The 25,579-nt window shown below is 48.4% G+C and overlaps 1 long non-coding RNA gene across 1 annotated transcript; it reads right to left on the bottom strand.

The window, feature by feature from the left end:
- Positions 1-3,938: 3,938 nt before the first annotated feature.
- On the bottom strand, positions 3,939-6,735 carry LOC147024042 (uncharacterized). The gene is made up of 4 exons (XR_015059764.1): positions 5,870-6,735; positions 5,576-5,632; positions 5,027-5,112; positions 3,939-4,748 (listed from the first exon to the last, which is right to left on the bottom strand). It is a non-coding gene; the product is annotated as an uncharacterized LOC147024042 (long non-coding RNA).
- Between the last annotated feature and the right edge of the window lie 18,844 nt (positions 6,736-25,579).

Genomic DNA, 25,579 nt, shown 5'->3' with positions numbered 1-25,579 from the left:
TGATATTCATTCAACAATTCACCTCACATCCAGAACCTCAACCCAACCCTAACCCTCACATTCAAAATCTCAACCCAACCCCAACCCAACCCTAACCCACCCTAACCCTCACATTCAAAATCCCAACCCCAGCCCATGCCGAACTCAACCCTAACCCGAACCCTCACATTCAAAATCCTAATCCAAACCCAACCCAACCCGAACCCACCCTAACCCAACCCCAAAATCAATTAATTAATTAATTAAACAACAATTAAAAAACATTAACTAACTAAAAAACAAACTAAAATTAACTAACTTTACTGAAGTTATTAAAAATAACTAACTAAAATTAAGTTAAAAATTCACTAACTAAAAAACATTAAAAAAAAACAACTAACAAATTAAAAATTAATTAATTCAAAATCCCAACCCCAACCCTAACCCAAACCCAATCCTCACCCTCACATTCAAAATCCCATCCCTGACCCAACCATAACCCAAATCCAACCCAAACCCAACATAATATTTTTTGAAATACATGTTTCAATAATATTTTTTGTTTGTTTGTTTTTTTCTCTCTTCTTCCAATTCTGTCTTTTAAGGCTTTCAGGTTTGATGAAGTAGAAAGGGGTGTAAGAACTTTCCAGCACTTTCTTTCCAGAACTTTCTTGATATTGCTCTCATCAAGTACCATCCAACAAAGAACCACATCGATAGGTTTAGAACCCCAAGAGTCTTCTTGGTGGAAACCACATTTCAAGTCTCCAAAATAAAACCAACTTACAAAGTCTCCAAGGAATTACTCATTTACTGTTTTTTTTAATTTGTGAGTTTTCGAGGTAAAACTTATATTCTGACTCATCAAGGTATAACTTGTTCAGTGGGTATTGTCTTGATAACTCACAATGAGTACCATCGATGTAAAACTCTTTTTCAGGATTTTGCGGGTCTCCAAGGTATGACTCTTTGGTTGAGTCATCAAGGTAGACCTCGTTCTGTGGGTCTTGGTTGTTCAAAAGGTTTTCAACCAAACCAACAATTTCACCCCAAGTTGTGGCAAAAGCAGTATTTTCATTTTACATCTCAGATACAATTTAAGCCTGGTGTTGGCTTAGTGGTTAGGGTGGCGGCTTGGGATCCCAGGGTCCTGAGTTCAAGCACCGTTGGCTGCTGAATTAACACCAGGGGGTTGACTCAGCCTGTCATCCATCTGAGGTCGGCGAAGTGAGTACTAGTGTACTGGTCCCGGTGTATGCCCCGGTTAGAATAGGTATACCATATCCCTGTGTGTCGTAAGAGGCGACCAGGGTTGGCGTCAGGAAGGGCATCCGGCCATAAAACATTGCCTCAAGAAAAAGCCTAACCCCTGCACAGCAGGGAAAAATGGTTGTAAAAACGGTCATGATCTCAGATACAATTTCTTGTGAGAGAAAATAACAATGTATTAATTTAATGCAAGATTATTATATGAAAAATTAATCTGTAAATATTTAAAGAAAATCTTACCTCAACAGATAAGAGTTTGAATCCAGTTCATCAACTTGAAGGGTTTAGTTCCATACAAGTAGTAGAACTCCAAAGTCATCCCACTCAAGCTCAGTACAGCAGTCGATTCTCAGTGAAAGTAAAAATATGTTTAAATTCAGTGTGGGTTTCAAGCCTTTAGAAAAGAATGACTGGTGGGTGGTTTCCTCTGGAAATTCCCTTGGCATGCCTGGGCAAGCCTTGTGAGTTAGAGCTTAACTGGAAATTATGTAAAAGTAGGTGGTTCTTACAAATGGGGGTGGGGCTGAGGGAAATGGGTGGGGCTCAGAAAAAGTGGGTGTGGTTTATAAAGTGGATGTGGCTTATTAAAAAAGTGGGGGGTTTTGGAAAGTGGATGCAGCTTATGAAAAAGTGGACTTGATTTAGGAAAAATAATGTGTGGCTCAGGAGCTGGTCAGACAAGAGCATTAAGAGAAGTTTATAACTTCATCTCTGCTCAACAAAGATACTTAAACCAAGAACCAAGTTCCAAGTTATTCTTTGTGAATATACTCGATGGAAATGAGTGTAAAAAGAAAATCAAGTTATTCCCGAAAGTAGAGCATGGAAAAATATTCGTTGGTTCGTTCTTTAAGTACAATGAAAATATGTAAGGACTGTGATTATGTTGGGGGGTGAGGGAAGAAGTGCTTTAATCAGTAAGTCTCAATTTTTCATTTGCTTGTATGGGATGGAGGGGGAGGAAGTGAGTCTCCCATTTTGAGCTTTTAGTGCTTGGTTCAGATAGTTTTTCCCTTTTTCCACATTCATTTGAATGGGTGTCCCAGAAGCAACACTTTCCATCAACTCAGGTTCCCTGGGTAAAAACTAAGATCCGGGCTTTCAATGACATCTTGGATGCTGCCATCTTGTATGTTCCTGTTTGTGGCGAGGATGTTGAGGTCACGAAGATATTCACTTACCTCGGCAGTGATAGTCATGTCTCTGCTGGCTGTGAGCCAGAGGTCAATGGATGTCTGGGTCGGGCCTGGGGAATCATGGATTTATTGGATCATGGGGTGTGGCGATGCCGGTGCCTGTGCAGTCGGACAAAAGTCTGGGTCTTCATTTCCTTGGTGCTTGCAGTCTTGCTCTACAGATGGAAGAGTTGGACTCTGACCAGGGATCTGAGAGGGAAAATTAATTCCTTTGGTACCAGGTCTCTTCGGAGAATCCTTGGCTATCGCTGGTCGGACTTTGTGTGCAACGAGCAGTTGCTGAGAGAGACTAAAATGAGATTTGTTACCTGCATAATCCGTGATCGTCAGCTGCCGCTGTATGCAAATGTGACTTTTTCTTGATGCTGATCCTGCTCACCAGATTCTCTCAGCGAAGGAGCCTCATCAGTGGAAGAGGCCAATAGGCTGACCATGTGCCTCGTGGTGGCAGCAGGTTGATCAACATCTCAAGTTGATGGGGATGGGCCAGACACTGCCTGGGGGATGGCCTGGCGGAGGTTCCTCGAGTTCTGGTGGAAAGTGGACGCTGCAACACGCTGTTCCGGTGTATGCTCCCATACCTGATCTGACCTGGGTGATGAAGATTGTGGTCAAGTTTGTGTGTGTAGTTTTGGAGAAGTTCCCAGTGTTTACATTTCGCCTGACTGAGTAACGGACACCACCCATGGTTATACCTCACCTGGACAATTTTTGTTCCAAGTGAGGTCAATATGGCTGGCATAATATCCACCAAATATTACAAACAGGCTGGAGTACCTCGTGAGTTGGGTGATGGGCAGCCGCCCCCCCCCCCCAACCTCCATTCCATATGAGGGTGGGGAGCTGACTTATGATTTCCACTTGTCTATCTGGGTAAATCCACACCAAATATTACATTTGTCGTAGTTTCGAACATTAAGAGAAGAAAAAGAAGTGGGATGGAATGGATCCCTCATGCAAGGAAATGAAGGGGCTGGGAGGGGGATTTCCCGTTTCCCATGGTCGGGAAATTTTGGAATTTTACCTTAAATTTTTACATGCTAAGTCACTCTTTTGAGAAAAATTAAAGCAGAATAATCACGATAATTTCCTGATTAAGGTTTTGCACTGCCAAAGAAAAAAGTAGTTATTTGTAAGAAAGCGGGCATTTCAGGATGTGTTGTACATTGAAAAGCTGAGTTATTGGCCTCATGGTGGTTACCGTTTGAGTACTGCCTCACCCCACATCCCAATATTCACCTCATCGAGGCCTTTAGTCTCAAAACGGCCTTCAAGGTCAACTTGCGATCACGTAAAACCTTGCCCAGATTCTAACGTGAGTACACCCAAAATTTGGGGCCTCTGGGTGCTTCAGTTCGTGAGTGAAAGAACAACAAACAAATGCACAACCACTTGAAATTTTTCAAGATTTGCCATCCCCTTGGAGCCATTTTCAGAACAATATTTTAGACACCATTCCTTTGACGTGTCCATTATATGATTTGAAAGGAGAAGAGATTTTAGGTAAACTTTATTCAGAGAAATTAAAAATAACAAATTTCACAATCAAAAAAGTCATCAAGGTCGAATTTTCTGAGTCATTGAGGTAGAACTCGTACGCTGGGTCATCGAGGTAAACTCATTCGTTGGGTCATCGAGGTACAACTCGTACACTGGGTCATCGAGGTACAACTCGTACGCTGGGTCATCGAGGTAAACTCATTCGTTGGGTCATCGAGGTACAACTCGTACACTGGGTCATCGAGGTACAACTTGTTCGATGGGTCATCGAGGTACAACTCGTACACTGGGTCATCGAGGTAAACTCATTCGATGGGTCATCGAGGTACAACTCGTACACTGGGTCATCGAGGTACAACTTGTTCGATGGGTCATCGAGGTACAACTCGTACACTGGGTCATCGAGGTAAACTCATTCGCTGGGTCATCAAGGTACAACTTGTTCGATGGGTCATCGAGGTACAACTTGTTCGATGGGTCATCGAGGTACAACTCGTACACTGGGTCATCGAGGTAAACTCATTCGCTGGGTCATCAAGGTACAACTCGTACACTGGGTCATCGAGGTACAACTTGTACACTGGGTCATCGAGGTAAACTCATTCGCTGGGTCATCCAAGTACAACTTGTACACTGGGTCATCGAGGTAAACTCATTCGCTGGGTCATCAAGGTACAACTCGTACACTGGGTCATCGAGGTACAACTTGTACACTGGGTCATCGAGTTAAACTCATTCGCTGGGTCATCAAGGTACAACTCGTACACTGGGTCATCTAGATAAAACTTGTTCACTGGGTCTCAGCTGAAGGAAGTTTGGAGAACAAAAAAAGTGAAAGACAATGTTGAAGTGTAAATGTGTTTGTGTAGTAATGAAGTGACGTATGGTATGCAGCGATGAACGGTGTACAGTGATGAATGTATATGAAGTCACGCACGACGTACAGTGATGAAGTCACGCACGATGTGATTAAAAAGGTCGATGGAAGGTTTAAGTTTCTGTACTTCTGGAGACTGATGTTTATTTTTTTATAAAATCTTGTATCAGCCATCTGGAAGAGTCTGATGTATCATCTTACATACCTGGAGCTTATACGACAGAGTGATGATTGATCCACTGCCAAACATCACATCTTCTTCTCCAGTGGACGTTACTGAAACTTCTTCCTCTGCACACACATATCAACAAAAGGAAGTCAAAATCGCTCAATAGCATTGTCATCATCATCTCCATCATTATCATATCTACCTTCCAACACAATCCTAGAAATATTATATCCTATCAATTGCTTTCTGCATCTCAGTTAAATTTTTCTTCTTTCTTTTGCCTTCAATTTCACATCTATATTTTCTTCATCACAAACTTCCACCAGATTTTTCAAACAATTAATTTTATTGATCATCCAGGTGTACGGCATGACTTTTATCCGGATACATTAACACTATTGCCAGACTTCCACCAACTGGAAGATTTGTTTGCTGCTTCTCTGGATTTGAGTTCAGCAAAATATTTGTTTGTCCTCAACACTTCAGAGGCACAGACAAAATGGAACATGATGCATGTGAAGAACATGTAGTTTCGACAAAGTTTGGAATAATTTGTCATGTAAGACAAGAATCTTGGCAACTTACGTTCCAACCGGTAGGATGGTTTCATGTGAGCAGAAAGGAGCATCTCTTCTGAGTGGCCTTTAGAAAAACAACAGCAGCAACATAAAAGATGAAATGCATTGATATATTCATCAGTTTGATAACTTGTTCAGAAAAGGTCACAGAAGGAAATGCATGGATGGAACAGGTAATCAATGAAAAGGTGAATCACGTGATCTCCTCCAATCGAAGGGAGTTAAAGTTCTTGTTTTATATTCTGCATGGGATGACCATGTCAATAAGTTACCTTCCCACAAAAATGATAATCACAGTTACCTGCACAATGAAGGATATTCTTCTTCATCGAAGGAAGTATTAACAGCAAAGCCTGTGAACGACAAAGTGCCAAAATACATTTCAACTTAATGTTTTGATCTTGGGGTTTGTCGAAGCAGGTTTTTCCAGCTACCTCAAAACAATACAAAAGGGTAAGTTTACATGCAAACCGTTTATTCGATAAAATGAAAGAATACTTCCGTGCACAGGAAGGAAGGCCTCAACTCTCAATGATATTGTGAGTCGAAGACTTAAAACTTACATAGAATCTTGAGTATAAATACAGTTTCTTATTATGACATCAGATGGACTTTTGCGGACTTCAAATTTGCAACATGGAGAGGTTTTGTTTTGTTTTGGAGTGTTGTTTTTCAGCCTCAGGTAGGGGTGTGGAGATGGGGTTAATAGAAGAGAGCCGTGGTTTGCCTTGCTGACTAAATGGTCATTAGACAATGGTTACCAAACAGATAAGGTTTTACAAGGTTGTTTTAGACTTGAACAGATACATGCGTAGTCTGCTCTTAACTAGCTTCCTCAGCATATACATTTATTTTAATTATTTTCAAAGCACTAAACAAGGACAATTTTGTATTTTACACGATTATAAATGAGCAATTTCATAAACCCCACCCACCAATTTCATGATCATGATCAATTAATAATTCAGATTCCACAATCCCCCGTTTTGTTCAAACAGAACAACTTAATAGCTTGTTTTGTAAGAACAAACTTGCTAAATAATCTAAATTTGTCGTCTGCAAGCGGCAGGCTGGTTCCCACCGCGTCACCAAAACTTATGCTCTTTGGAGGGTTAATATCCTCGCCGAACACCGAACATATATCTAACAGGCAATTGCCTTTTTCAATTAAACTAATGCCTTAGTTATTTTATAACTTGGTTGAAGCAGTTCTTCAGCTAAAATGTAGGGTCGGTAGGTCGAAATATAAATATAATTTCAATTTTTAGAAATTATATATATATATACATATATATATATATATATATATATATATATATATATATATATACATATACGAGTATTTGCCCATTAAAAAAATTCAAACCTTGAGCAAGAAGCAACAACCACACAGGCCGTTCCTCCGCTCTCGCGTGCCCGTACGTGCGTGGCCCGGAAGTTCGCATATCGCAGTTACGATTATTCGCAATTTACTTTTAATGGCCAATTATTCAATTAGGGCCAATGTATTTTTCCTTTTCGCAATGTCATCGCAAGGAAAAACACAAAGAGAAGAGAAAAAAAAAATTTACTTCCTGTTTCGGAGCATACCAGCTCTCTGATGTTACCGAAATTTATACACCGTCTAATATGAAAACGATCATAACTTGGGGCATTGTGTTTATCGAAAAATGCGCATAAGAAATCGAGAAATTATTAGAATACACGAAGTCATCACTATCCGGAAGTCCGTACGTTGTAACCCGTAATGGGGAACACAGCTGAGGATCTCTTCACCATCGAGAACGCCTACGCAGCAACGTGTCTTGTCATTGGTTGGTAAATAAATGGCCATAACTTGGGAACCACTTGTCCGATTAATATTGTTGTGGTTACCAAATTCGCAAACCACCATTCAGGTCCCTTAGGTGAGGTATCTCGGTAAGTACATGTGTAGTTAGGTCCAAACCCGTTGTCTAGTGGGAATACATGTCATTTATGCGTGCTGCGACTCTTCAGGATAGCCGTTTTTCTTTTACTATCTTTATTTTGGACCAACCGCCATGATTACAACCACAACCACCGCTTCACCACAACCGCCACGACCTTCACGTCACACCTCGCAACCGTAGCATCGCCACCGTTCTTGCCCCGCTGTGGGTACCGGTGTTGGACTCGTGCAGGGCGCGCGTCGAACAGCGTGTACAAAATCACGGATTTTGTGCTTCAAAAACGGATCAAAAACGACACACGCCCACTTTTTGCCGTCCAATCGGTGAGCGAGGGGCGATTTGGCCCCGCCTCCAGGACGATCGATATATGCAAATTTGTGGATCAAAAAGCCTTCACGCCCACTTTTTCTCGGGCCAATGGGGAGCGAGGTGAAAGGACAAAGGGAGGGGGTCAAAGGCGAAGCTACGGGGGGATAAAAGGACCGTGTTCGTCAGTCAGGAGAGTCGAGAGTCGGAGAGTCCAGAGGCGGAGAGTAGGAGAGTCGGAAGCAGAGGGTCAAGACTTCGCGGGCGGTGGAGCTGCTCGTCGTGTGCGTTGGAGTCGGAACGGAAGGGACGAGCTGTGGAAAGGCGGCGACACCAGACGAGGGGGTGCTCGCGTCGTGCAGGGAGCTGCACCCGAGGGAGGCCGACAGCGCGACCTGGCCGAGGTGGAGACGCACACCAGGGATAATAAAGATCCTCTATACCCCGAGCATCAGCAACCCCCTCCTGTTTCCCCCCGCGCTGCGATAGTGCGACCAAGGGGGCCCCTTTCCCACCCCCTGCCAGACACTGTCCGCGAGGCCCGCGGAGTTGAGGCGCCATCGCCGCTCCGCGTCTCATCACCAGACGGGTAGGCGCGACCCGGTCTCGGCCTCAGGCCCGCCTCATCCTTGAGGGTATTCTTTCCTTGGTTTTGGGTATGTGTTGTCGGCGCCGTCTGTGAAGTAGAATTGTATAAGTGTTGCCGTGTGCTCGGTAGTCGGTATTAGCTCTGCATTGTCTTCGCTTTTACATTTGCTTTTTGTGTAAATGGAATTGTGTTTTTCTTTTTTTGTGTGCTTTTGGTGGAATTGAATATGTGTGTTTCCCGTGTGCCGCGAATAAATGTGCTCTGTGTTGAACTGTTTCCCGCTTCGCTTCGTCATTTCTCCCATTGAATCCTCATCTTGCTTCACGTAAAGGGTTGGTAGTGGGCTGAATACGCCCGATAATTAATCGAACCGTCGAGGTCGACGATAACACCGCTCGGTTATTCTGATAGTACGGAACGGGTCGCTTAAGTGGCCCGTGTCCGAAGTCGACCTGCGGCGAGGTGCGATCGCCCGGTCTACCCTCCGCGTGGGTACTGCCGTAGGTCGAATTTGGCGAGCAACCCTATCCCACGCGGGGGCTGATTGGCTCGATCACGGTGAGACCGAAAGGTCCACCCGTGACTGGTTCCCGGCGTTAGTCCGAGAGGGTCACGACTGGATTGTCCGTCCGGTGGGCGACGTGCCGCGATTCGAGTTACGTGGCCGTCCGCACGCCGGCGGGCGCGAAATCCGCAACACTGGTGTCAGGTCGTGCGATACAAATTCATCGCCCTCCTCGCGGCACTGGTATCGGAGAACAGGAAAACGGGCTCTCCTGTCTCCGGCTAAATTCACGGGAATCGGTCCAGGGGTGAGAGAAGCGACCCCCGATTCCCTCCAAATTACGAGCGAGTTAAATTAACCCTTCACGAGAAGCAAGATGGCGTCTCAAGGCGAGCGGGAGCCGGGGGTATTAGAAATGTATATGTGTAGTAATGTAGAATCCATGGTCCAGGATGGAATCCCCGAGCAGGAAATGTTGATTGTGCAGGAACACGGACTCGCCCAACTGAACCCAGGGCCCGAGGTGGGTGCGGCAGCGGCCGCGGTGTATGACACCTCCCCCCCCCTCTCCACCAAGACCCTTCCCCAACCCCTGCCGAAACGGCTCACTCAAGCGCACCCGACATGGCCCAGCTATGCGCCATGCTGGCGGCAATGACAAATGAAATGAAAAACGAAATGAAAGGCATGAACAAACAAATGATCGAAAGAATGGATGCGAATACACAACAAATGAACGAAAAGATGGATGCGAATACACAACAAATGAACGGAATGGAAACAAACATGAAGGAGGAAATGAAAGAGCTACGGGGTGAGACGCAGAACATGGGCCGATGCCTGCAGGCGGGCATGAAGGCCGTGACCAGGGAGATAGGAATGGCGACTCCACGTGTGGAAGCAAACGAGCTGGAAGGGGGTGCAACGGCTGACAGGCCCGCGGTGGAGGCGGGTGAAAAAATAATTCAGGGGGCGTGTTGGACGAGGGTCGTGACAGAGGAATCGACGGTGACCAAGAGGGAAAAATTAAATGGGGAGACCAAAACGTGTGAGACGAGACACGAGGTGACGACGACAGAAAGAATAAAATGTATAGAGACACGGGAGACAGAAACGATAGAGGAGAGACTGCACGGTGAGGACGGGGTAAGTGACGCACACACACACACAGAGGTAGTGGAGGATAATGGGGGTGAGCTGGCGGACTGGGTAGAGACCCAGTGCGAGCACCTGGATGGCCTCCTCCAGGAACGAGGGGAGGGAGTATGCCCCCTTGAGGCGAGTCACGACCAGGTGAGTTCGGTCGTGCTTTGCGAGGTTGGGGGGAGAAGTGCTGCGAACGGGTGCACGGAGAGCTTGGGGGGTATAGAGGCCCCGGAGACCCTTGTGGGGACACAAATCCCCAGTGTGGTTGTCCCTGTGTGTGGTGCAAGGTGTGAGTGCGTCCCCGTGTGTGGAAGCGACCCCGTGTGTGAGTGGTGTGGTGGCGATGGTGCCGGAGTGCGTGCTTCCCAGCACGCCGTGTGTGGATGAGGCACCGCGGGTTAGTGCCCCCGCGTGTGTGGATGAAACGGCCAGTGTGAGTGAGGCACCGCGGGTTAGTGCCCCCGCGTGTGTGGGTGAGGCACCGTGTGTGGATGAGGCACCGCGGTTGAGTGCCCCCGCGTGTATGAGTGGGGCACGGTGTGTGGAAGAGACCGCGTGTTTGTGTGTCGCCGTGTGTATGAGTGAGGTACCGCGGGTGAGTGCCCCCGCGTGTGTGGATGAGGCACGGAGTGCGAGTGAGGCACCGCGGGTGAGTGCCCCCGCACGCGTGAGTGAACGGCCGTGTGCAAGGTCGCTGTGTGCAAGGGAGACCGTGTGTGTGAGAGAGCGGTATGTGAGGGAGATGTCGGTTGGCATGCGGGAGCACGCAGCCGCGTCTCCCGGTGTGAATGTGATGGATTGGACTGTGTGCATCGTAACACGCAGGTATGCGTGTGTGGAATGGACGCGACGACGGCGACATGGGAGAAACGAAAGCCGAGTAGCGGCTGTAGCTATTTCGTGGACCGTGCCGGGTTCACCCAGCAGTGAGCACGCGGTTCGTGCTGTGCAACGCACGAGACCGCCACGTGCTCGCTTGCGAGAGTGAAGTCCCGGTCCGGAAACGCACGCGGTGGATTTGCCGATCCCGCGGACGGACAAAGTTTAGGCAGGTAAATGGATTTGGACCGGACGGGTTCTCCACGCGATCGTGTGTGTTAAGCTCCAACGGGCAAAGCACATGTGTTCGCGTGGGGAACCCCTCGAGACGTGGGGCTTGTGTTTTTTTTATGCGCACGGTGACGTCATGGCTGCACGTGGGGTTGGAATCCGGCAGGAGGGGTATCTCTGCCGGATGGTACCGTCCAAGGAGGGACGAGGAACACGTGCAGCTGCATGACGTCACGGCCAGGTGCAAAGTGCGCGAGTTGCCGCGCTGGTGATGCGCATGAAAAAAAAAAAAAGCAAGCCTCACTTTCGGGTGCACAGGATTCCTGGGCAAGGGGTGAAAGACCCCCTTACCTGGGCACAGGATGAAAACTAGTTAGGGGGAAGGGTTAGCTTAGTTAGACCGACTTCATGGGGCAGGGGTAAGTCCTCATGGAGTCCGTGGAATGGATTAGGTAGAGGGATTTAGTGAGATTTAGGATGGGAAATAAAATGAATTTATGATTTGGAGACAGAGACAGACTTGTGGATGTGTAGCGGGGACGTAGTTTAGCTACGTAGTGTTAAAAGGAACGTGCTATAGTTTAAGGGACGACGTGGGAGCACGAGTTAGTTAGGGGAGGTAGTTAGAAGGATGGCAGAGTTCAGCGGTGTGTGTGTTGAAGAGTTGGTGAGTGAAGTGGAAGCATGTGCTTGGTGAGTGAGTGAGGCCAGCGGGTCTGTGTGAGTGGAGCGAATGGGGAATGCATGGTGCGATGAGTGATTGGGGGGAGGAGTGACTCCCGCCCAAGGGACCCTGGGGTCAGTATAAAGTGAGTTAGCTGGGTTAGTCAAATTGAAAATGGAGGTCGTTTTGCTGTTGGTGGGAAAGTAGGCTCGAGACCCATTTGGAGGGGTGCAGGAGCCCTGTTGACGGGCTGGGAGCGTGGCTGCGAAAGGTGAGTATCGCTGAGTGGGTACCCCGGGCACCAGGCTAGTCGGCCGCGGTAGGCCATGGGCCCATGGGGGGCCGGGATAGAGTAGTGGGCACGGGTGCGTCTGCTTGGTGCGGGGGCCCGGGGCGCCATTAGCCGCGTGGGCAGTGTTGTGGGCACGGGTGACCCTCGGAAAGGGGCCCGGGAGGCCGGCCTGCCACGTGTGCGTTTCAGGGGAGGTGCCATGGGGGGCACTCCCCGGTGTTAGGGAGCTGGTAGGCTCGGAGGCAGTGTAGTGCCCGGGGGTGCCATAGCGGGAGAATCGGCAGAGGGTCGTGCCTGCCAAAGGGAGCCACGTGTCCCAGCCAGGAGACCGTGTGAGGGCACGGAGAGAAAATTGGGGGGCGAGGCCCGAAATTGTAAGGACACCAACACAGGCGACGGGAATCTGGGTTGTTAGAACCAATAGTTTAAGCGAGAGGCGCTTGTTGAAAGCCCCGGGGTAGTTTAGCAGTTAAATGGATAGGGTAGATTAGGAGATGTACCCCTCCGCACCATCCATCCCCTCGCTGTCGTTGTGGGCCGCTGGACCCACTTTGGGTTAGATCGCTGAACTCTGGGGAGGCCATTCTGAGGCTTGAGTTGGGCCTCGACACAGGACGTAAGCTCTCCCTTGTTCCCCTCCGGGAAGGGAACGTAGGGGTTGGGAGTAGGCTAGGTGACAGGATAGGTTAGCCGAACAAGGACGATAAAGGGGGTTAGGGGACGATTTATAGTGGGGGAGTAAAAATAAAAACAACAGAAAAAAATTAAGTTGGGGCTAAATTGGGGTTTGACAAATTAAGGGAGTGGGTATGTACAGTGACAGGCAAAGGCGATAGGTGGGAGGGAGACAGGTAGGTAGGTCCGAGCCCGCCTTCCAAGTGGCCAGCACCACCGCACTCCCTCCACCAACCTCCACTGAACGGAAAAGGCTGGCCAACTTCATCGGCTGGCCGTGTTTTGCTTCAAGGCGGAGGCCGGCCAACTTGATCGGCAGCTGTTGTGTTGCTGCAAGGCCTGTGCCGGCCGGATCATCTGCAGCTGTGGTACTTCAAGGCCTGTGCCGGCCAGTTCATCTGCCGGCTGTGTTTGCCTGCAGCGGCCTTATTCTGCGGGCTGAGTTTGCCTGCTCACCTTTGCCATGCCATGCCCACTGCCCATGTTCACCAGCCCCGTTCAATTTTGCTTTGCCCCCCCCTGTTCATTTCCATGTGCGCCAGGATCAAGGCAACAGTTTGCAAGCTGCGAGAACTGCCCTGTTGGCAGCTACAACACGGGCCTGCAGTGGCAGCCCGTGCACCGTGTTTTGCGTCCATCCATTCATCCATTCATTCGTTGTGCTCATTGCGTGTGCCGCTTGAGCTGGCACGGAGACTACGTTTGTGCAGCCCATGCACCGTTGTGGTTCACTGCGTTCAGTTCAAAAGGGAAGGCCTTGGACTGCGTGTGAGCAGCCAGCCACGTTCCCTGTCACCTGCATTGTTTGAGCCAGAGACTGCATGTGGGCAGCCTGGCTCCCTGTTAACTGCTTTTCTTTGCAGAGTTCAATGATCCTGGGCCATGGTTTAGTGTAAAATTTGTAAGTTAAGGTTAAGATGTACTGTAAATATGAGTGCGCCCCCGGCATGTATGTCTTAGCGCCGGCAATTTTATTTAAGTCGTCCGTGTGAGTGAGTTTGTTTAGGTAGTTACGCAGCCCTCAGGTTATTTATTTTGGGGACACGAATACCATGAATGTCGCACTCAGGGATCCGTAGGTAAAATGTACTAGGGGAAAACTACACATGATGGCACACGAAAATTTGACGACTCGGGACGAGTCTGTAAAAAGGGAGGGGTAGTGTTGTGGTTACCAAATTCGCAAACCACCATTCAGGTCCCTTAGGTGAGGTATCTCGGTAAGTACATGTGTAGTTAGGTCCAAACCCGTTGTCTAGTGGGAATACATGTCATTTATGCGTGCTGCGACTCTTCAGGATAGCCGTTTTTCTTTTACTATCTTTATTTTGGACCAACCGCCATGATTACAAACCACAACCACCGCTTCACCACAACCGCCACGACCTTCACGTCACACCTGCAACCGTAGCATCGCCACCGTTCTTGCCCCGCTGTGGGTACCGGTGTTGGACTCGTGCAGGGCGCGCGTCGAACAGCGTGTACAAAATCACGGATTTTGTGCTTCAAAAACGGATCAAAAACGACACACGCCCACTTTTTGCCGTCCAATCGGTGAGCGAGGGCGATTTGACCCGCCTCCAGGACGATCGATATATGCAAATTTGTGGATCAAAAGCCTTCACGCCCACTTTTTCGGGCCAATGGGGAGAGAGGAGAAAGGTCAAAGGGAGAGGGTCAAAGGCGAAGCTACGGGGGGATAAAAGGACCGTGTTCGTCAGTCAGGAGAGTCGAGAGTCGGAGAGTCCAGAGGCGGAGAGTAGGAGAGTCGGAAGCAGAGGGTCAAGACTTCGCGGGCGGTGGAGCTGCTCGTCGTGTGCGTTGGAGTCGGAACGGAGGGGACGAGCTGTGGAAAGGCGGCGACACCAGACGAGGGGGTGCTCGCGTCGTGCAGGGAGCTGCACCCGAGGGAGGCCGACAGCGCGACCTGGCCGAGGTGGAGACGCACACCAGGGATAATAAAGATCCTCTATACCCCGAGCATCAGCAACCCCCTCCTGTTTCCCCCCGCGCTGAGATAGTGCGACCAAGGGGGCCCCTTTCCCACCCCCTGCCAGACGCTGTCCGCGAGGCCCGCGGAGTTGAGGCGCCATCGCCGCTCCGCGTCTCATCACCAGACGGGTAGGCGCGACCCGGTCTCGGCCTCAGGCCCGCCTCATCCTTGAGGGTATTCTTTCCTTGGTTTTGGGTATGTGTTGTCGGCGCCGTCTGTGAAGTAGAATTGTATAAGTGTTGCCGTGTGCTCGGTAGTCGGTATTAGCTCTGCATTGTCTTCGCTTTTACATTTGCTTTTTGTGTAAATGGAATTGTGTTTTTCTTTTTTTGTGTGCTTTTGGTGGAATTGAATATGTGTGTTTCCCGTGTGCCGCGAATAAATGTGCTCTGTGTTGAACTGTTTCCCGCTTCGCTTCGTCATTTCTCCCATTGAATCCTCATCTTGCTTCACGTAAAGGGTTGGTAGTGGGCTGAATACGCCCGATAATTAATCGAACCGTCGAGGTCGACGATAACACCGCTCGGTTATTCTGATAGTACGGAATGGGTCGCTTAAGTGGCCCGTGTCCGAAGTCGACCTGCGGCGAGGTGCGATCGCCCGGTCTACCCTCCGCGTGGGTACTTAGGTAGGTCGAATTTGGCGAGCAACCCTATCCCACGCGGGGGCTGATTGGCTCGATCGCGGTGAGACCGAAAGGTCCACCCGTGACTGGTTCCCGGCGTTAGTCCGAGAGGGTCACGACTGGATTGTCCGTCCGGTGGGCGACGTGCCGCGATTCGAGTTACGTGGCCGTCCGCACGCCGGCGGGCGCGAAATCCGCAACAATATCAAACCTTGAAAAGGCACATCCTCAGGTCCCCAGCAATACATCTGGCAAGTTTCAATTAGATCGGACCAGTGGTTGTCGAGAAACAGCGGTCACAGGCACAGACACACACACATACACACACACACACTGCTGGAAGTATAGATAGATTTTTTTTGGATGTTCCATGGAAAAGACAAGGGTAGGTGGTGGGGTGCAAATAAATAGAAATCCCAGACCAGGAGGATCTAAGAAAACATTGAAGATGGAACACCATTCAAATGCAGGATGCCATTGTTCACTGTATCATCTGATGTGAAAAACAATAAAGAAGGATTAAAACTTGTCTTTACAATATAGTCTGGCATGTTTTTCTAATAGAAACCTGTTGGATCATCAAACAAATGGAAACAATGCTGAGAAAATTACTGTCCAAGTCGTAGATGTGTGCGTGCACATCAGTGCATAGTGCTGGATATGATTTTTAAAAAGTGTCTCCTCGGAGTCAACACGCTCAAAACGGTCAATCAGAGCCATAACCAGCTTTTACTTTTCAGCGGGCATCTGATCGTACCATCTCCCCATCCCCATGAGCACATCAAAGGCTGATTTCTGGTCCGTTGAAGGCTCAATATCAGCATCTCGCAGGGAAACTTTGATGTACTTGGCGCCGAAATCTTTCAATACAAACAGCGGTGTACAACTTTCGATGGAAACAAAATCGGCACGATCGAGAGTAGCGTGCGAATCATCCCTGCTGCTGCACTGAATTGATGCAATCGTTCGGCCAGAATATTAGTCGTCAAGATATTGCGTGATTAAATCACCAATACAGTCATATCACTCTAATTTATACCGCTGACATACATCTTAACAATCACTTTCGCCCAAGAAACCACAGTCAATCTGAATCATGCTGGCCACTGCTCAGACGCCATGACCGAAGACGACTGCGCAGTTCAACTGCACAGCCGAGCTGCGCAGTTTGGTTAAAGGTGACCCGGCATTTTTGCGCGTGCGCACGAAATTATATTTTGAAAATAAATGCCGATGTTTACATTTCGGGTTTTGAAACTTTTGCACCTTCGGCGGAAAATGTATAAATATAAAAGGCTAAAAATGTGTTTTATATTTATATTTCATTTCGGCAAATATACCGTTGGCGGATCCGTAAACCAAGTTATAAAATAACAGGCCTAATCGGGTTGATTTTGGACAAGCCGTTAAAATTCTTTTTCCCCTAAAGTTTTAAAGGTATTTCCGTCATTCCAGATTTCTTAATTACAGTCATCCATCTGTTTTTGGTTTTCTGGATCTTCTGGATGTTCAGAGATGGTCATTTATGGTTGGTAGGGAGACTTCACGCGTCACCATCGTTGTTATTGTGGTATATTTTCACACACACACACACACACCATCATTACTTTTATGCACACTATGATGACAACAATAGCAATGAATATCTTAGCCTAACAATCAATATGTGGAGTATCCATGTTCCTCATCCACCAAACATTCCCATTAACCAAGATCCAAACCCTCCTTCCTTAAAGTAGCAATGTTATTCTGCAGCTACCTTCCTTACGTGTTGCACCACGTCATGGAAATGTACCTTTAATAATGTCTGGGGTTCCACAAGATTATTCATTCATATCATTATATCTACCCTTGTCTCAGTAATTTGTCCCTCAATAATTACTTTTCCTTCCCCCTTAGATACTGAGGCAAAATTTGTCCTATATCGGTGAGTGTGATCATCTTTATCCTTTGTATATAGGAAGTTACGCTTCACGCAATACTTAGGATAGTACCAGCACCAATAGTCAGTACTTTTGTATCCTTCCTTTTTCCAGTTACTTGTTATCTTTCATACTGTTACGTTTGAGGAGGGGGGTATGCATTCAAAGGGTAATTAGGATGTTTAATTAGGTATGCCATGCTGTTCGAGTTTACCAGGATCTCGATGTAATAAGTAGTAATTCAGTGGTGATAAGTTGTCTAGTAAATGTTCATTTCTTCAAGGGGGAAATTATAAATGTCACGTAATTAGATAGGGACACGGGATAGGGTAAGTGTGTCTGCGTAAACCCCTTTTGGTATTCTCTGAAGACTGGCCATGACGTCACAGGACAGTGCAGCGGATGGCTCCGCCCCGTGATCACGATTGGCGGAAGGCGATGGCGGTGGGCCAATAAACGGCTCGATTGGGAGTGACGAGGACGAAGGATAAAAAGGTTCTGTTCGGGGTCGAAAAGGAAGAAGAAGAAGATTACAACCAAAAGATCGTGGTTTTTTTGGTGTGGAAGCTGCGGCGGCAGAGAGCGTCCTGGTTGCTGTGCTGAGTCGATCGTGCTCTTGATCGTGTCTGGGAGCCTTGCCTCGCCTCGTGCCTCGCCTCGTTTGGCTCTGGGATTCTGCTGACTCGGAGTACGGGGTCGGGCGGCGGGCGGACCTGCCTCCCTCTCCTGCTTGCAATTTGGCGCCAGAACTGGTTCCCTGGCGGCTGTGAGTGGACTTGGGCCAAGACCAGGAGGTCGACAGCACCACGGTTTCTCCTGCCCCCCTGACGAGAGCAAGGCCAGCTCGACCGACGCCGATCCAAGGACAGTTGCGTCCACACCACGGTCCAGCCTGACCACCAGAAATAGCTACGTTTTGTGTGTGTGTGTGCTTGGCGCCTTAGAAGGTTTGAGATCTGTATATTCATTGGAATTGTCTGTGTTTTTCCCCACGCCCGATCCCACACCATCCCGTCGAATCGCCCCGGATCCCTCTTCTTGCCGAGTCTTGTTATTTCTGGTAATAATAAAAACGAATAAACATCATCAACTCAGTGAAAAGTGACTCGTGTCACCTTCCTCGTCCCGTTTGCGGTAGAGCGATTAGAACCGCCATGTTTGGGTTATAAATAAATAAACCGCCTCCATCGTTTCGGCTCATTCTACGTTGGAGGGGACTGTTCAAGTCCCGTGGACGTCACATTGGTGTCAGGGTGTTGGATGTTCGAACCCCTCTAAATTATATTTGGTATCGGGAGAATATACCAAGATTAAAATCTCGCCACGAATTGGAATATAAAATTACTGCAGAAAAGCGCGCGAGCGCGGGAAAATTTTGGCGGGATTTTTCAAATTTAAATTAATTGGCGGCAAACGGGACTTCTGCACCATGGCGGATGTGCAGATGTTTGAGGAGGAAGGCCACGTGTCTGGCAGCGAGTCGGGGGAAGAAGGGAGAGACGGGGGTAAGGTTGGAACCTCCCCCATTCCGAGCGTGGACCGTGCTTCATCGCCCGTAACGGGGCCGGCAGCGCCGGAAACCGGTGCGATGACGATCCAGACACTGTTGGAACGTTTAATAGCGGACATGACGGTACAAATGGCAAATCAATTCGTGACACAGAGGGCAGAAATGACGGCACAAATGGAAAATCAATTCGTGACACAGAGGGCAGAAATGACGGCACAAATGGAAAATCAATTCGTGACACAGAGGGCAGAAATGACGGCACAAATGGAAAATCAATTCGTGACACAGAGGGCAGAAATGACGGCACAGAGGGCAGAAATGACGGCACAAATGGCAAAAATGACGGCACAGGGGGCAGAAATGACAGATCAATTGGGGGTAATGGGGGAACAGTTGGGTGCACGGATTGATTTAATGAGGGATGAATTGGGGGGAAAGATGGAGAAAATGAAAAGTGAGATGCAGGAGTGTGTGGATGTTAAATTGGGGGAAATACAAAGTAAATTCGAGGATAGATTGGAGGAAACAAAGGTAGAAATTACATTGGACGGGGAAAATATACGAAAAAAATTGGTAGATAAAATTGATGCCACGAACATTCGGGTTGATAAACTGGATGAAAGCCTGGAACGTCATCGTGCCTGTGTGGATGCTCGTATGCAGCTGCAAGTTGAAGAGTGGGGAGAGCTGAGGAAGCAAGGGATGAATTTGGCGGAGGAGGTAAAAGGATTGGAGGCTCGTTTGGACGAACAAGATAAAATTATGAGCCAAGATGAAGTCTTGGATAAAGGCCTGGTCGAGCCGTCTTTTGTAAGTAGAGTGTCCGGGTTGGTTGAGGAGCAGCTACAAACTCGCGACGGAGCCTTGGAGGAGGTTGTGCGGGCCCAGAAGATCCTGCGGGAAGAGGTGAATCGGTCCATTCAATGTTTGGAACAGGAGGCAAAATTGACCCATGAGACCCCCACCACAAAACATCTTTGGCCACAGTGGGCTCCGAAATTGGATACGCAGCCACAAGGGTGTTTGATCCCTGGGCTGCATTCGGACAAGGGAGAAACTGAGAAGCGGGCCACCGTAAAAGTGATCCCCCTGGTAAATTTTGACGAGTCAGGGAGCGTTGAAGCTTTTCTGACACAATTTGAGTGCATTTCCCGACTAAACGGGTGGAATGAGCGGGAACGTACAGGGAATGTGGTGGCAACGTTGCGGGGACCAGCCGCAGATGTGTTAAACTTGATCGCGGAGGGGATGTTGACCAGCTCCCACATTTGCGAGGCGTTGAGCCGTCGGTTTGGGTTCGCGGCAAACTGTGATCTGGTGCGGGCCCAGCTCCAGCACCGCAGATTAAAGCCGGGTGAGACAGTGCAGGAGCTGGCACAGGACATTTACCAATCAGTCAGGATCGCGTATCGGGACCTTACAGTGGAGGCGTGGGACAGACTGGCACTCGAGAAATTTTTAGCTGCTCTTCCTGACCCTGAGGTCCGAGCGCTAGTGGAGTTACAGGATCCACCCACCGTTCACCGAGCGGCCGAGTGCGCGGCCAGGCTGGCCTCGTGGAGTCGGCCGGGTCGGGTTCCAGAGAGGCCATCGGTGACGATCCGACAGGCGGAGATCCAGGATCAGGGAGGGGGGCTGGGAGAAATTGGCATTACCCAAATGTTTCAGGAAATTTGCCAGAAACTGTCAAGTTTGATAAAGGGTAATCCGGTAGTTGGTGCGCCAAAGCGGCGGGGTCCAGCCCAGCCAATAGAGCAATTCGATTATGGCCGAGGGGGTCCGGAACCGGAAGAGACATTACACCGATACCCACGGGGGCCTTTTAGGGGGAGTTGTTTCCGGTGCGGGCGAAGAGGACACATGCAACGATATTGCCGGTACCCGGCGATGAAGGGACCCTCCAATAGACTTTTAGACTCGGAGAGGGTGAATCCTCCTGCTGAACCGCCAGGTCTATCCGAGATGCCCTTTCATAGGTCGGGTCCGGAGATCACTGTCGGGGGTCCGGGAGACTAGATCGGGCTGAGCATATAGGGCCATGCACGGCTGGTGAGATTGTGGCGAAGTGCCTCCTTTAGTGGAAAAAAAAATGAATTGTGGGAAAATTGGCATGGGTTTGTAAGTTCTGCTGGGTTTTAGAGTGACAATCGGGACAGTGGGTAATTGGAAACAAAGCGGGCACAAGTGGCTGTCTGATGGCTGGTGCGTGGATCGGGTGAGAAGTGCTGTGTGAGTTGTTTTAAGTGAAGAAGTGAAATGTATGGTGCACACATTGTTTTTTTTTATTATTGGGCATGGTGTGGTAACAGGGAAGGTCATGGTCGGCGAAGTGTTAGAAATGCAGGTGTCACATGTAAGGCCGATGGGGTGGGAGAGTCATGTGGGTTTTGTGGGTGGGGATGATGTGCTTGTCCACAGGGATTGCTGAAGCTCACGGTGAGCGTGAATTGCGACCCCCTTCAAGGAGATTCACCACCTGGTGGCTAATGGTGACAGTGTCTGGAGGCAACTGGGAGAGGGTATGGTTGGGCGACCAAGGCGGGTAGGACCTTGGCGACCCAGGAAGGCCAGAGGAGCCAGTGAGACCCCTTCCAGGGTGTTGTACGGGATCAGAGCTGATGGCTACCAGGGGGGAGGGAATCAAAAGGGAGCGGGGCGGAGAAGCGTCCGGGTTGGACTAAAGCTTACCTGTGGGCATGGTTGCACCTGAGATGCCCCCATCATCTTGTGGTAACCCACCCCACGGCCATGACGGGATTCAGCCTGCATGATTAAAATGAGGACCATGACCTAGAAATGTGATGATGACCATGGTGTGAGTGTTGTGAAGATGTGTGAGTTCCACTCGATCCCGCACAACTTGACAGGTGCAGCAAGGGCATGATGTCCGCATAATTTTGGGGCAAGCAAATTTGAAAATTGGCTCCCCAGGTAACGCTGGGTCTATTAGCATCCACTGGGGGAGGCGGTCAAGTGTAAATATCCTGTGAATAGTGTCGTTAAGGCTTAGAGTAGGAATGTAAATTATAAGTGTTGTGTTTTTGTGGAACCTTTTGTTTCCCCTCCCAAGATCACTGGAAGAGTGTTGGGCAAGAGCGATGATCCGGAGGATGGAGTGCAACTTCGCTCAGTGCTCTCATGTGATAAAATAAAAAAAAACAAACAAAAAAAAAACCGAATGATTGTTTAGGCGAGGATAAGGCCATAAGGGGGTAGTACATTAAGCAGGATAGGTAAGTTAGCTGCGACTCGCTGCCCATTGCCCCTCCTACTTTATTTCGTTAGGTTAATTAGGTGTGTTAAGTAAGTGTTAGTAAGTAAGTCAGTAAGTGTTAAGGCTGGTACGGTAGCGCCTACGATATACCTTGCAGGAGCTGTGGTACCAGAGGAGGGGGCAGTGTTACGTTTGAGGGGGGGGTATGCATTCAAAGGGTAATTAGGATGTTTAATTAGGTATGCCATGCTGTTCGAGTTTACCAGGATCTCGATGTAATAAGTAGTAATTCAGTGGTGATAAGTTGTCTAGTAAATGTTCATTTCTTCAAGGGGGAAATGATAAATGTCACGTAATTAGATAGGGGCACGGGATAGGGTAAGTGTGTCTGCGTGAACCCCTTTTGGTATTCTCTGAAGACTGGCCATGACGTCACAGGACAGTGCAGCGGATGGCTCCGCCCCGTGATCATGATTGGCGGAAGGCGATGGCGGTGGGCCAATAAACGGCTCGATTGGGAGTGACGAGGACGAAGGATAAAAAGGTTCTGTTCGGGGTCGAAAAGGAAGAAGAAGAAGATTACAACCAAAAGATCGTGTTTTTTTTTGGTGTGGAAGCTGTGGCGGCAGAGAGCGTCCTGGTTGCTGTGCTGAGTCGATCGTGCTCTTGATCGTGTCTGGGAGCCTTCCTGAGCCTCGTGCCTCACCTCGGTTGGCTCTGGGGTTCTGCTGACTTGGAGTACGGGGTCGGGCGGCGGGCGGACCTGCCTCCCTCTTCTACTCGCAACTTGGCGCCAGAACTGGTTCCCTGGCGGCTGTGAGCGGACTTGGGCCAAGACCAGGAGGTCGACAGCACCACGGTTTCTCCTGCCCCCCCCCCTGACGAGAGCAAGGCCAGCTCGACCGACGCCGATCCAGGGACAGTTGCGTCCACACCACGGTCCAGCCTGACCACCAGAAATAGCTACGTTGTGTGTGTGTGTGTGTGTGTGTGTGTGTGTGTGTGTGTGTGTGTGTGTGTGTGTGTGTGTGTGTGCGTGTGTGTGTGTGTGTGTGTGTGTGTGTGTGTGTGTGTGGCGCCTTAGAAGGTTTGAGATCTCTATATTCATTGGAATTGTCTGTGTTTTTCCCCACGCCCGATACCACACCATCCCGTCGAATCGCCGCGGATCCCTCTTCTTGCCGAGTCTTGTTATTTCTGGTAATAATAAAAACGAATAAACATCATCAACTCAGTGAAAAGTGACTCGTGCCACCTTCCTCGTCCCGTTTGCGGTAGAGCGATTAGAACCGCCATGTTTGGGTTATAAACAAATAAATCACCTCCATCGTTTCGGCTCATTCTACGTTGGCGGGACTGTTCAAGTCCCGTGGACGTCACAATACTTTTGCACTTACATCCACTTTTGTCCATCCTATTCTAGAGAGGACTGGATTAGCTTGTCTCCAATCCAGGTACTTACATATTTAACACGATGCCTCGTTTCAGGTGTACAGTGTCTACGTCCTCTTTATCCCGTGTGACACAGAGTGAATAATTATACGGAAGGGTCATGGAGGTGTTTGTCCCATACACACCTATCTCATGCAATTTGTCTCATTGTTTACCTCCTTCTTCTCTGCGTACTCTGTCACAACCCATTCATTGTTTCCCTTACTCTCGACCAAACATTCTGCTCTCCATGACATTCTCAGAATACCCTCACTGTCTGTTATTATCCATATTATCACAATCATGTACGTGCAAATCAATAGCACTGCTACACATGTCATAAATCTCCTTCCTTCTCCCTACAACTTTCTGTATGCCTTTTACAATGAGATGCATGAATCTTACCTTTGTACTTGATAATAATTGTGTTGGTGATCAAAAGTACCTGATGTGGTCCAGTCCAACATGTCCTCAATGTGTTCCTCCACCTGAACCCCTTGATGTTCAAATAGCGACCAAGTCGTCAGGCTGGATGCAGCTGGTCTGGTAGTGTTTGTGTGACCTGTGCCAAACTTTTTGACAATCTTTTTTCAAGGCCACACAAAAGTTAATCTTGATGAACAAAGGTCCATATGTTTTGGAGATATTTTACCAATATTATAAGCTAGTGTTGGCTTATATCGCACTTTTAGTGGTGGCTTGGAGTCCCGCTCAGATCCGAGAGTCCAGCTGACCACCGAACCAATCCCAGGAGTTTGACTCAGCCTGTCACTCCTCCAAGGTTGGCAAAATGAACTTCATTACTGGCATTAGGGGCACCGCATCAGCAGCACAGCCATGCCCCAACCAATGATGCAACCAACTGCCACAAAGGCAGCACACCCCACCAACATTTGACAATACACATAGCTTCTACAAAAAATTTTCTCCAACCGCTGCAAATCCTTGAGCGTACCATGTTCGTAGCACCTCCTTCTACACACCCCTTTTGCTCGTGTGGCCACTTTCGTGAGCCAAACGAGCAAGCACCTTTTGGGAAACCACTCTACCCTCACTTGAGAGCATATCTCTTGCTTCATATGTGCTCAACATTTCACTACGGCTAAGAGCTTAGAACAGTTCCACAATCAATTTACCATTCTCGACTAGCACACCCCACGATGTTAAATATCCTCTTATTTCCAAAGTTCCCCTCATTGTGTGTCATCCTGTACACATGTCAGGAATCCGTATATATTGTTATGCTTCCATCCTCTGGTAGATTGCATATTGCAATTAGCACATGTACCACTTTCCAAGATGTTACTTTCAGCGCACACTGCATATCCTGACAGTTATGTTCCTCTCCATCATCAGTGATTAGCATTAAGGAGTTATGTTCAGTGTTGGACATCTTTCGATTACCACATTCATTGCTCTAACAGTGATCCAACCAGTACTGCATAATCAGGTTCCATCCATCCATCCAATTACCCTTCGTTCACTTCCATGCAACAACTTGCTCACTCTCTCCAAAGGATAGCATGAGATCTTTCATGTTCTTAAACCAATGCTATCAGACAGCATCCAGTTAACGTTCATCCGAGAGGCTCAATGTATGTTAATGCATCGTCTATTTCCAAATATAACAGCATGAGTATTGATGTCCATTCATATACCATGTATGCATATTTGTTGGGCAATGATGAGCAACCTCATAAACTGCACGATAGTCTTGGCACAACAACTCGAATGCCAATTCTGCTCCTCAAATGTGCTCCCCAGTACCAGGTGTTCCTCGAACATCTGTGCAACCTCCGTGCCTTGCTGAGTTGTGTTTGTATTATGTCCACAGCCCACAGTCATTACCCATAGACCCACAGCCATAACACAGAGAAAATGCTTTTTCACTATCGTGAACGACTTTAATCATTACTCATTCAAGGCCCTGTCACACCTTGACAATTTAGCCAGGGTATACCGACGTATGAAAAATTTGGCGAATACGCTGGCACACGTCGAATACGTTATGGGTAAGTTTTGTATCCGTAAAGAGCACGCTGGCATACGTCGTAGTACGCCGAGCTGTTAGACAAATTTTCCATGCTTTAAATTTTTCGACGTATCCAGCGTATGACGCACACGTTCTGCATACGCTGGCATAAGCTGTAGGCACGTT

This window comes from Eptatretus burgeri, chromosome 7, assembly GCF_056783735.1.
Source record: "Eptatretus burgeri isolate ZD-2024b chromosome 7, Ebu_testis_v1, whole genome shotgun sequence".
Classification (NCBI taxonomy): Eukaryota; Metazoa; Chordata; class Myxini; order Myxiniformes; family Myxinidae; genus Eptatretus; species Eptatretus burgeri.
This window is presented reverse-complemented; position numbering and strand designations above follow the sequence as displayed.